Genomic DNA, 8,846 nt, shown 5'->3' on the forward strand with positions numbered 1-8,846 from the left:
AAATCTTTGGAAAGTCAACATAAAATCCTGTACATTAAGCGACGACTTTTGTGGACAAAAGTGAAACAAGAATATGTCTATCATACACTCACCCGACAGTCATTGTCACATTAATCCTACAGCAGGCGACACTATACATCCTTTTTAACTTATATAGATTGATTTGTGTTTCGTGTATGTAATAAAAACATTTGCCGAAATGAATGCTTTCAAGGAAAAAAATACACTTTATGCTAGAAGGAAATGAACTGTAAGCCATCCTCTATACCAAACTCGCTGTAGCTTACTTCCTTACGGAGATGATTTGAAGTGATTTGTCTTTATCATTCTATATCAATACTTACATCAAATTACATCATTAGGTTCACTTTAAAAAAACCTTAAAGATTTCCCTTAACATTCCCTTACGTTACTAGCCTGTTTTATAGGACATATCAAATCGTACAGATAGTGATGACATTTTTTTTTCTAATTTGCACAATGGAGGAAGTCATATCATGGGTGCAAAAGTGCAAAAGAGAACAAGAGAAGGTTTTCCGGAATGGTAAGCGTCACCTGTTTCAATAATTACACCTACTATGTAAGTATATGTCACATCTTAGAATTGTCACGTCCTCAAAATAAAACTTGAGCTGTGGAAACGAAACCACAAGACAAACAAATAGAAATAAAATGGCCTCCATTGTATCTGTATAGAATTACAATAAAGAACATAGATATAACAATTGGTCATAGAAGAAATACATGTCACATCTATATTATTGGAAACGGAAATCAGCATTCATTCAATAGATTTGTAGCTGAATCATCAATGCCTGTGCCCTAATTATGAGCTTGAATTGGACGTCTATACATAAAAGAGGCTTTATCGTTAGATTAGGAAATTTTACTGCAACATGACTTTTCACGATGACACTTATTCTTTCTAGCAACGATGGCAGTGCTCTTGATATTGGAACTCTGAAACACAAACTTATTCAATGTTTTCTTATTCTTTACCTTTTTATAAAGTTTGACCAAAATCCTTTCAGAAAAGAAATAGTTAGCGATAACAAAACAATTATGACGAGTTACGGTGACTTTGACCTTGACTCTACCTGTTTCAGAAGCTGTCAATAGTTAACCAATATATATTGGCTGATTGCAGTCCTTATAGAACTGACGGTTCTAGTGATTGACAATTTGTCTACAAATAGTAAGGATGACCTTGACCATGGGAACCCTGAAGCACGAACTCGTTCGATATATTATCACACCTGACCAATATATTAAGTTTGCAAATTTCCATTTAGAAAACAAAAACGCAGGACCGATACCGAACAACCGTTTTAAAGTAATGCTGGCCAGGACCTTGTTATGCTGAAACACAACCTCGTGCAATTTATTTAGTCCACATATTATTTTTAATTCGCTTGCCAAATATAATCGGGAGAGCATCCTTAAATTATTGTGATATGTACTGATTTTACTGATATTTAACCTCGCTTAAGCATTGTTATAATGTAGGTAGAATCTAAACTAAACAAAATATCACCAAAACGAGTTAATGATATTTTTGATGCTGTTTTTATTCGTCAGAGCATCTTTGTAAAATAGGAAGATATTGATTATGTCCTGGATCAGATACTGGACATGTTGACATAATAGACGTGAGGTGTAGTGTTTTCTTTATGTTTTCTTAAAGCAAAAAAAAGTGTGTTTAGTAAAAATAGAAAAATATAAATATACAAGGAAAAGATACGGAATTATAGATTTCATTAATTTTTTTTTTTTTTGAAAGAGAGACATCCAAAACGTTCACATTGCTATACCAAAATGTCAGTATCGCCCAGTGTGTAACGTTGTGTTAATGGCAATTTAAGGCGGAAGCAATCTAAAGGAATCCAGATGAAGTGGTAGATATGTGAACAATAGTGAAGTGACACGTTTACTCTGATAATATATGTAAACGTCACTGACAGCACTATCTCTCAGCTGTTCAGCACACAGATCTCATCCCGGCAATACTTGATATACTTCGGCATCTATCAAATCTCTAACATTGACTTAAAGTATAATTGTTTTCTGTTATGAAATAGTATATCATACATTCCATACACAGTAGTTTATGTATATACTGTTTTCCTTTCATCTACAGCATATCGACATCAAGGGCGGTGTTACGACGAAGTAAGGGATTTATGACGCAGATATGTGAACCACGTGATGTGTACAATAAAACCTTGTCTGTATGATCTTTTAAAAGGATTGTTAATATCTTATTGAAATTGCCTCTTGTCCACCGTAGTTATAAAATAGTCAAGGTGCGAAACCGAGTTATAAACCAGACGTGCAATTGTTTCCTGTGGCAGCGTCATGCTATTATAATTATAAACTTTATTTATTTTACAAAAAATATAAAACAAGTTATTCAACTTATATTAATCACTCTTGTTGGCCCGGATCTTAGTGCGCAGGGGGTCTTTGCGTTGGAGGAAACCAGAGAACCCGGAGACAACTCACGTGGTCGGGCAGGTGACCACATACCTTTTCACGTCCTATCGGGGAATCGAACCCCGGCCGCCTTGGTGAAAGACAAGGGCGCTATCCACTGCATCACCCGACCACCCATGATACGTGTACCGTCATGATACGTGTACCCAAAGCTATATAAGCATTTAAGTGAGGCTAACACCGAACTATGAGAAATCAGTTAATGATGTCTGTAACATTTCATCAGTGCAGATTGACGGTTTTCTGGTAGGAAAAACTGGTTATTGGTCAACAGAACGCATTTATCTCAACAATCCTAATATTTTCATAAAACTGTCTCTGGAATAGCCAATCAACAGTCTAAGCCTTTTCTGGTTGCCATCTCCTCTGTGTACAACACTTAGGGGACACTCGTTTTCATTCACGTAGTACCTGATCAGAAGTACATTTGTGTATCATATGTAAATATGAAGATGAATATATAACTGTATTTATTGTCTATCTCCCTTAACGGATTATACTTTTGGAATAGGAATAAATTCATTTATATTTTTGCCATAGATTTGTCTGACAAGGAACGGAAACAGTAACAATTTGTTTCATATAAAATGCACGATGTATCATCCTTTATAAGAAGATCCAGTGTCCGTATTTATGAAACCGTTCTCATGCTCGAGATTTGATTTTGTGTTCAAAGTAATTTTATTGTAACCCTCAAAATGATAAAAAATGCCAAGGGACAACATTGAAAATTAAGATATTAAGCCTCTAAAATATCGTCCAAATTATTGATAGCATGTGTTTTTTATTGCTTTATCCGGAACAAGACATTGGTCTTGAGCACAAAATCGAAGTTTTATAACGATCATGGTTTCATGAAACGGGTCTAGGCCTTTAGTTTAGCGATAGTAATTAAAAATAGTATTGTGAGTATTTGACCGATGTTTGTGGAGGCCTGGTGATTTGACGCGGGCCAGTTTGTTTTATGCACTCTGCATCCAAGCTCTATAAGATGTCAAGGTTTTCGAAAATAATGATTTCTTCCTGATTTCTTTTTATTCCCTCTTCCCTCTTCCTTAATGTAACTTCCTCAAGACTTGTGTACACTCGGTACATGAATAACATCTTTCTCAGAATTAAGAAAACATTGAAACAAACATGGAAGTATTGTCCCTACTCTGGGAAGATATTAAGGTATGATGATGGTTGACGTGTTAGAAGGGACGTGTTAATGTAATAATACAAGACAACATAGCTTCTAAATGATGTTACAGATACATTTCTAGTTGCATGTACAACAATGATGATATTTGAAAAACACCTAAAACACGTGTTGCCGTAAATGACATTCCATACAATAAAAGTCTGGCTATGGCGGACGCTAAAGTGTTACTAGGCGTTACGAACCTCGGTCTACGAAAAAGTAAAATTTCCAAATAATGCTACAGAGACAACTGTTTAGTTTAATATTAGAACAAAACACCAGCAATAGAAATATCTCGATAGCACGTGTGTCAAATATTTGACATTCAACAGAATAAAAAGACGATGCACGGTACCGACATTTAATCATGTGTTCTCTCTTGACGTATGTAGTCATGGGTCCGTATTCATGAAACCGTTCGCGTGCTTAAGCATTAACTATGTACTCAAACTGAATTTCTTGTCCGCGTTATATATTAATAAAAACAATCTTAGATTGTCAGCGATTTGGAAAATCTTGAAGAGACGTCAAACCGAAAACTGTTTTCATTGTTTATATTTGACTTTTTGGTCGTTTGACTTGATTTAAGCGAGTTACAAGAAAGTAGGTTTGAGCAAAGAATGCATGATTGAGTATGAGAACAGTTTCATGAATACGGGTCCTGTAGCTTTGATACCCTGATTCAAAATGAAATGTAAACTAAATCGTAGTCGCCTATATCTCTATCGCTATACGAAATTAACGGAAATACTTATGTAATGACATATCACCCGGTTGAATGTTAGTAAGAACATTCAATGGAAACTATTTACAGTAATTGGATGTCAATCACAATGTCTGGTGCCGTCATGACGCATATAACGATTAAAAGTATTAGAATCGACAGAAAGACAAACAAAATAGATTAATGTAACTTAAGTGAGGAGATAAAAAAGGTATAATACAACGGTTGAAGTAGAAAAGTGAAAGAAGAAAAGGTATAGATAAATGTGGATCAATATATTTTACATTGGACTTGACAAGTGCAAACAAAATCATCGTGTGGATGGATTTGTCAAATAGAAAGTATTTGTTATTTTGCACTATTACGTGTTAAAAGTTAAAATGCCGAGAAGCACAGAAATACTAACTATGAATTTAAATATAAAATTGAACAATTGAATGCAATTATACCGAGCGGAAGGAAGATTAGGCTCATCTAAACAATGGCAGTGGCCGAGAGGATGTAAACAATAGCCGGAAATGTATAGTCTGACTGGACGTAACTGTAGCCTCTTGATTGTCGGCAACAAATGAGTTCATAAAGATCCGGAGTTTTGTTAAAACGCAATTTCTACGGAAATGACTTCTGTAACAATTAAAGAAACAATTGAATTTGCATATTTGGGATTAACTGCGGAGTGATTGCGATCATAGTGATATGAATTGTATACGACGTACCAAGCACGGATCACTTTAACAGACTATGTAATGAATGTTTTTACAAAAACAAAACAAGTCTATACCCATACTTTTTGTTTCACCTAGTTTTGTAGTTATACTTTGTGTATCACCTAGTTTTGTAGTTATACTTTGTGTATCACCTAGTTTTGTATTTATACTTTGTGTTATTTATACTTTGTGTATCACCTAGTTTTGTATTTATACTTTGTGTATCACCTAGTTTTGTATTTATACTTTGTGTATCACCTAGTTTTGTATTTATACTTTGTGTATCACCTAGTTTTGTATTTATACTTTGTGTATCACCTAGTTTTGTATTTATACTTTGTGTATCACCTAGTTTTGTATTTATACTTTGTGTATCACCTAGTTTTGTATTTATACTTTGTGTATCACCTAGTTTTGTATTTATACTTTGTGTATCACCTAGTTTTGTATTTATACTTTGTGTATCACCTAGTTTTGTATTTATACTTTGTGTATCACCTAGTTTTGTATTTATACTTTGTGTATCACCTAGTTTTGTATTTATACTTTGTGTATCACCTAGTTTTGTATTTATACTTTGTGTATCACCTAGTTTTGTATTTATACTTTGTGTATCACCTAGTTTTGTATTTATACTTTGTGTATCACCTAGTTTTGTATTTATACTTTGTGTATCACCTAGTTTTGTATTTATACTTTGTGTATCACCTAGTTTTGTATTTATACTTTGTGTATCACCTAGTTTTGTATTTATACTTTGTGTATCACCTAGTTTTGTATTTATACTTTGTGTATCACCTAGTTTTGTATTTATACTTTGTGTATCACCTAGTTTTGTATTTATACTTTGTGTATCACCTAGTTTTGTATTTACACTTTGTGTATCACCTAGTTTTGTATTTATAGTTTGTGTATCACCTAGTTTTGTATTTATACTTTGTGTATCACCTAGTTTTGTATTTACACTTTTTGTATCACCTAGTTTTGTATTTATAGTTTGTGTATCACCTAGTTTTGTATTTATACTTTGTGTATCACCTGGTTTTGTATTCATACTTTGTGTATCACCTAGTTTTGTATTTATACTTTGTGTTATTTATATTTTGTGTATCACCTAGTTTTGTATTTATACTTTGTGTAACACCTAGTTTTGTATTTATACTTTGTGTATCACCTAGTTTTGTAGTTACACCAACACAATTATGAATTATAAAACTTGATACAGTTGTACTGTATATTAACACCAACAATATTCATGTATTTTAAAATATACTATGTATCTAGTGCACATGACGTTATAAGTTTTATATTTACATTGCTCTTTGTGCATTAATTACCACGCGAGTTTTCTCTTACATGTCAGAATTATATGAACACAAGTTTTCAATATAACGTTATCTCTTAATAAGATATGTTGTCATTGAGAGATGTGTTTGACAGGTGTGGTCCCTTGTATGTGTTTACATGAAGCTGGTTAAAATGACAGCCTTTTTCAGAATAATAAAAGCACTGAAAGGTGGCGTATATGAAGTCACTTAAAAACATTTCTTATATACATATAGTATCGAATGAAATGAGGAAGGTTTGAGATTCAGGTTTGTTAATATCGAGAAAGATACAATTCAGAATTCGAAAAATCTTAATCATCAAATTTATGGAAATGCTAAGTATAAGGCGTTTCAATGTTGAGATAACGTGTGCCTGATTCTTTTTGTTGATGACAAATAAAATATGTTTAAATAATGTAAGTCTTCCAAGTTTGTCAAGTTTCAGTAAGAATCGAGGTAGGCAAGAGATCTAGATGTAGTGGAGTAAAGATCGAGGTAAGCGAGAGATGCAGTAGAGTAGATGTCGAGGTAAGCGAGAGATGCAGTAGAGTAGATGTCGAGGTAAGCGAGAGATGTAGTAGAGTTAAGATCGAGGTAAGCAAGAGATGTAGTAGAGTAGAGATCGAGGTTAGTGAGAGATGTAATGTAGTAGTGTAGAGATCGAGGTAGGCGAGAGATGTAGTAGAGTAGAGATCGAGGTAAGCGAGAGATGTAGTATAGTAGAGATCGATATAAGCGAGAGATGTAGTAGAGTAACGATCGAGGTAAGCGAGAGATGTAGTAGAGTAGAGATGGGGGTGTTTTTTTTCAGGAAGTTATATTAGATCGACAAGGTCAAAAAATCTTGTTCCCATTCGAATGCTTGAAAATTTCGTTACTGATCTTATAAGAGTTATTTGTCAATCTTAAACTATCTCTAATTTAAATGAAACTTACAAGTGTATACATTGCACTGGTGTGGTACCATTAAGGCATAGATTCTACAATACATATAATCTGGTTTCTCTGTGGTCAGTGAACACAGTCAGTTATTCAATCCGTCCATGGAAAAACCAGAATACGGATGGAAAAATACTGCATTTCTAATGTAGTCATGCCTATATTAACAAGTGCAACTCGACCGGATCTTCGGGATTAAGACAAGATGGCGGAATCTTAGGGAATATTAACACATGAAATCGTATATAGATCTCTCATGATTATAAAGTGGAAAAGAAAGAGAATACGTGCTGATAATATTCGTATCTTCAAAAATTGTTATTAAAAACATGTTCTATTCAAGTAATATGGAACTATTTGAACAGCACAATGTACTTTTGCATAGTACATTGTAACATGGTAATATAAAGTTCGTTGAATTAATTTCTCTATAAACGTTTTAAAAACGATGTTTTTTTATTTTTACGTAAATGTACATAGCATTCCTTAAAATAATTAAGTATTGGTTAATCTAAATTTCACCATTTTGCAAATTATGCACTGTAATCACGCAATCGGGGTTTTATACAAATATATCAAAACAAACTATTCTAACCAAGGTTACTGTGATAACGCTACCAGCGATGTGGGTGGAGTTAATTGACATAACGCTACCAGCGGTGATCGCGGGGGTGTGGGTTGAGTTAATTGACATATCGCTACCAGCGTTGTGGGTGGAGTTACACAATAATGCATATCTTACACACTAGGCTATGACGGTCCACTACTGAGGACATGCGTAATGGTACTCGAGTCACGTGACGGCCTACCTGTACTATTGCACATTTAAGTAATCTAGTTCCGCAAACACGGTAGCTTATACATTGTGTAAAAACGCGTTATGATTGGCTATGCATTTACGAAACACTTCCTTGGTGTGGAAAACGAAACCGTGATATTGGCACTGCTTGGTGTGTCGTGTTATAATGATTATCTGATGGAAATGCAAACTGAATTATTAGTAAATGATAATGTTGTCAGGCGCGTAGCTGCCACGTAAGCAAATAAGCAGTTTCATGCACATCAAAAATTCAAATATACTCTTATATTTTTATTTATTTATTTATTTATTTTGTAGTTCGGAAAAGTGATTAAATGATGTGTGGTTCAACTAAAAAAATACATATTAAATTTAACCACGGAATAAGATTGTTATCTAAGTCTTTGATTTAACTGTATAACCGACAGCCGACAATCATTACATATCTGGAAGTTCCAACCTAGGGTTCCTGGTGCCGATTTTATTATTAGTATTTTTAAAGTTGTCAACATCGGAAACATGCATGGCTGCAAATCCAACGAAAAACCCGCATCATCTTCGAAGAACAAGTTGATACATGACATTGATTTAAACATATTTTTATTTGCATCTAATATACAAAAGGGATTGGGCACAAGTTGTCCAACTTATGTAAAGCCCTTTCCCTAAAACA

At 33.8% G+C, this 8,846-nt stretch overlaps 1 protein-coding gene across 2 annotated transcripts in view; it reads right to left on the reverse strand.

Annotated features, from left to right (window-relative positions):
- Positions 1 to 8,846, reverse strand: part of LOC110457018 (protein C-ets-2-like) — a 61,056-nt gene that overhangs the window by 17,572 nt on the left and 34,638 nt on the right. Inside the window, exon 1 of one of the 2 annotated variants that reach the window (XM_021508121.1) lies at positions 93 to 180. The exons of the other annotated variant lie outside the window; for it this stretch is intronic. The gene's annotated coding sequence lies outside the window, so the exon portion shown is untranslated. Of the gene's footprint in view, positions 1 to 92; positions 181 to 8,846 lie in introns of those variants that run through there. 2 annotated transcript variants of the gene reach the window in all.

The sequence above is a fragment of the Mizuhopecten yessoensis genome, unplaced genomic scaffold (assembly GCF_002113885.1).
Source record: "Mizuhopecten yessoensis strain PY_sf001 unplaced genomic scaffold, ASM211388v2 scaffold1065, whole genome shotgun sequence".
NCBI lineage: Eukaryota > Metazoa > Mollusca > Bivalvia > Pectinida > Pectinidae > Mizuhopecten > Mizuhopecten yessoensis.